Source organism: Micropterus dolomieu, linkage group LG23 (assembly GCF_021292245.1).
Source record: "Micropterus dolomieu isolate WLL.071019.BEF.003 ecotype Adirondacks linkage group LG23, ASM2129224v1, whole genome shotgun sequence".
Classification (NCBI taxonomy): Eukaryota; Metazoa; Chordata; class Actinopteri; order Centrarchiformes; family Centrarchidae; genus Micropterus; species Micropterus dolomieu.
Window position 1 is genome coordinate 2,668,166 of NC_060172.1, and position 4,659 is coordinate 2,672,824.

Genomic DNA, 4,659 nt, shown 5'->3' on the forward strand with positions numbered 1-4,659 from the left:
GTTTTCACTTAAAAACGCCCAAGAACATCGCAACGTTCATTGCAATTTTTTTTAGAAAAGCTTCCCCAACATCAGGCATTTCAGACCTCGACAATCAGAAAAGAGGCCTCAGAAATCCCGGAGGGACTGACTGTTTAACAGTGAGGTGCAAATCCAAAATATATACAATGTCAGCTTTAATGAGACTGAAGTTCTGTGTCCTCTGAAGGTTTGACACAAAGACTAAATGAACCAATCCTGAGGGTCATCTTGGTTTCACCTCCTGACGGGGAAATCTACAGAAACTGGGTTAATGTTTCAGGGAGCTGACGGGAGTCTCGGGGGAGGTTCTGTCCAGTGGGAAGACTCCTGCCAAATCTCACGCAGACAAACTGAAAGTTTCATCTTCAAGAGTTAAATGTTAAAATATGCCATAATCTGTGATTCAGATTTCTCAGCTGTCATTATACGTTTGATCTTAAGATCTAAATAAAGCTTTACTGAAAGGTTTCGTGTAATGTAGAAGCTTTAGTACCAGTTTAAAGGCGTTCGTATCTCTGTGGAGAGTAATTGGTTCAGTGAATCAGGAGGCTGTTATCTCAGCAGGAAAGAAAAACTCCTTTTGCATTTAATGGAAGTCAATGACATGTCTGATTCATTTAAGACTCGTTATAATTATTAACCGCTCAGCAATAATGAAACTAAAGAGTCCAAGAAAGAAAGATAAGGTGTTCCCACTTATCAGTTTCAGGAGCAAAGGTTGGAGGAAAAGAGAGAGTTTTCATGTTATCTTGTTGATGACTCATTCTCGTCTGGAAACATTAAAGTCGTCCAAACTGGCATCGAGCTGCACAGATGTTGAATTTTGGGAATTTATAAAATTATAATCTAGAGCAGACAATTAACTACATATTGTTCATCTGAAGTGAATATTAGTAATCAGGTCATGGCTGTTCTCTGCATGGAGGCTGTAGTAATTCAGCTGAATGTAGCATAACGCAAGACCAAATAGGTAATCAAGTAAATAAATAATATAGAAGCAGATTCCTTTATTCATCTGAAGGTATGAGCTTTAAAACTATCCAAAAACATAAGGTCGCACAGCCCTAAAATACCTCAGCAATATGTGAAAAGATGTGAGATGGAAGGGTGGTGTGCTTGTTTCTCTGTTTGTTGACATCCAATGAAATTCAGTCAGCTGCAAATATCAGAAAACAGTGAGTATTAATTCATACGACACAGCTCAGTTGCAGAAACATTAATCCAGATGTATCAAACACAATCTCTGTTTATTTGTTCACTCTGCAGAGCTGCCAGCTGAGTCAAGGTGATGTGGTAATGTGAGCGAGTCCTCGACTGCAGAGCTGTGGAGGACATGACCGTCCTGAGACATTACTGATGGCAGGAATCACTCCTCTCTTGGGATGCATTAGTAGATTACATGGTTCACCAGCAGGGTCTCAGCATGAAAAGTGATGATTTAATTTCCCACTGAGTCCGCTCCCTCCACAACAAACCAACGCAGGTTGTACTGGTTAACGGTGAAACATGTTCCATTATATTTTCAGTTGTCACCTTAATTTAGTTTCCCTTCATATAAATAAAGACATTTCCTCCATAACTTGTGCAAAAAATGTGTTCAGAATGCGGATCGTGCACGGGGGGGGGGCAGTACTGGCACCTATTTTTTTCCACTTCGAGCACTGGCTCAAGTACAAATATTTGCCAGAAGTGGTCAAACAGCAGCCCGGATGCTAACAGGATACGGCAGCACTCCACCCTGATATACTGCAGCAGCCATAATACCATAAAGCAGTGGTTCTCAAACGGGGGGGGCTCAAGGAGGAACCTCCTGTTCTGGAACTGCCTTAAACCTGCCAGCAGGGGGCGACTCCACTGGCTGCACAAAGAAGTCTGATTGTATAGAAGTTGTGCAGAACAGTTTCCCCGCTTTGGCGAAGAAGATCTGGATCCTGGTCTTCACGGTCCGTTGCTGTTATTGTTGTAGGTAAATGTGAGACGTTGGTATCACACACGCCTGCAGGAAGTGAGTTTCACGGGAAACAGTGATGATAGGTCAGATTTGCAGAAAACTTGGTTGATTGATTTGTGTTCATAGTTGTGATCGCGACGCCACGAAATCCTGGAGGGACTGATATCTCACTGGTTAATGGCATCAGTCGCTTCAAGTCTTCTTCGTTTCAGCAAACATCCACGTCTTTTAAACAGTCTATGGGTGACATTAACAAACAAAAGTCTTCTGATGCTAGCAAGGCTGTTTTGCTAACTTTAAATCTTTTATTTCAATCTTCCTTATTGTTCGATAAACCACTTCTGCTGGGGTGTGGGGGCAGGATCGTTTTCTGGCTTCTGAAGAGAGGTGATAAACTACATAAACACATGGCTCAACACAGCAGGGGCCAATGCCTTCAGCAGTTTACCTACATTTAAAGGATAAGGGACACAATGTTCATATTCTGGACAAGGAGGACAGATGGTTTGAAAGACGAGAGTGGGGAAACCATCTCTCAGCAGGAGAGGAGGGCTGAGACATGACTTATCCCCCTCTTCGATGCCTTCATTTCATTTCTTCCCAGGAAACTAAAACGCTCACATCTGGCCTCATGTGACTCAAACGACCACAATGCCTGTCAGCAGGAGCACTAACGAACAGCGGTCTCCATCACCGTGATGAACGACCCCACAGAGGTTAAATAGTTGGGACTCCCCGCCGGTCAGTCAGAACTGAAGAAGCCTTTTGGATGTGAGTTGAAACGTCTTCAGCCAAGACCAGCTGCCCTTGATTTGACCCACCTTGTGAAACACAAAGCAACTTATTCAGCTTTGTTCTCTGCAGCGTGTCCTTGTATTTGCTATAAACAGGCCTGTGAGCAGGTCTGTCAGGACACTGTCTTTAGATTTGTTGCTTCAGTTTATGCTCTGATTTTATGAAAAGAAAACTGCAGTTTCACATACTGTTATTTTCATCTGCAGACATGTGCAGCCGTGACCTCTCTCCAGACTCTATTAGCATGGTTGATAAAACCGCCAGACTACACACGGCTCTGAATAACATCCCCTCCCCCCTCCCCCGACAAAAACACAGCCAGAGAATAACGACGAGTACATTAGAGCTCGTGGGGAGAGAAAGATAATTACACAGTCGATGCAGAATCCATCCCATCACATCCGTTTATATGATCTACCCTCATCGCTCTCTGATTATGGGCATCCGTGTTTTCAAAGGGAGGTCCCGTCAGCTTTTTTCCAGCCGTTTATGGAGGTGTTTTTACAGATAAAGGACTCGGGGTCAGTTGGTTATTATGTGCAGGGAGGAACTGAAGTAGTTCAGTGTCTCACCGGTGATTTACAGCTGCAGTAAAGACACTTTTACAGTTTACAGTGGCGTGCCAAGGAAGTAAACTTTAGGAACTGAAAGCTTGCTTCAACTTATCTGTGCAGAGACGGTTGGTTTACTGTTTTATGACCTTTATTGATCTTTGTTCTTGGTATTTCTTTGGTTCTGTTAACTGGTTTCTGATGGTTCCATGTTGTCTTTTGTAAATCACTGTATAATCACCAGTTTAGTGAGTACTATATAAATACATCTGTTACTGTGATAAACTGTTTTTCATGAACGCAGATATGATGAAGATGTGAACAATGAAACGATGTGGATTCTGTGTTTGAGGCTTAAATGAAAGGGTGGCAGTAAAGCAAACATGACCTATAGGTTTACTAAGCTAGTTAATCTGGCTGATCTTTAAACCAGTCAAATATTTGTGTGGGTTTAGTTTGAATCTATAGACACTATGGAAACAACACAAGGAGTTCCTGCACACCTGTCTGCTCTCAGCCTGCACGCACACCTGCAGTCCATCAGCTCGTCACCTCAGCAGTAGATCCACTCCGGCTTGACTCCCTCTTGTCCTCAGATCGCGGCCTTTGCTGCTGTGGAAGTTTACGTCTCTGTCTTCATACTCTATTTATTAAACAACTGTGTCTCGTGCCTGGTTTATTCCTGTGATTAATGGGTTTGTTTCCTGGGTCTCTGGCTCATGGCCTCTCGCCTGCCTGCTAACGTCTCCTCTCCACTTCAGCTCCTACATGTCCTACACTTAACGTCCACCTTCCAGCGCAGTGACAACAGGCCTTCTTCGGCCAAATGCTCCACAGAGAGGAGCTACAACTGGGGGTCATAAAGCAGGGGGGCTTTGGATGGCCTGGTGCAACATATGGAGGGGAACTAAGGAGAAGGAACATGATTATTATGAGAAACAAACAACCGAGGGTTTGCTGACCTGACAGGTGCTTCTTGTATCACAAAAAACATAGATGAGCAACACGTTCTCATCCCAGAGCGTCACATAAGGACTCTTTGTCCAGACCCCTTGGCGTCACTTTTAACACCCTGGGTACATCTTTAGCGTCGTTTTTGTACATGTAGGGCTCCGCTGGGAAGTTGGCAAGAACAAATATGCAACGCCCGGTTACAATTTCAAAATAAAAGAAGCTGCTGCAGTTTGGTTCGGTTTAGGCACCAAAACTACTTGCTTTTGTTTAGGAAAAGATCATGGTTTCAAGTTAAGTAACTTACGTAACGGCACTAAAAGGGATCACTGTTGACTTTTTGTTTCACACAGGAAACACAGGTCTCCCGGGTTAAAGTCTGGTTTTTGT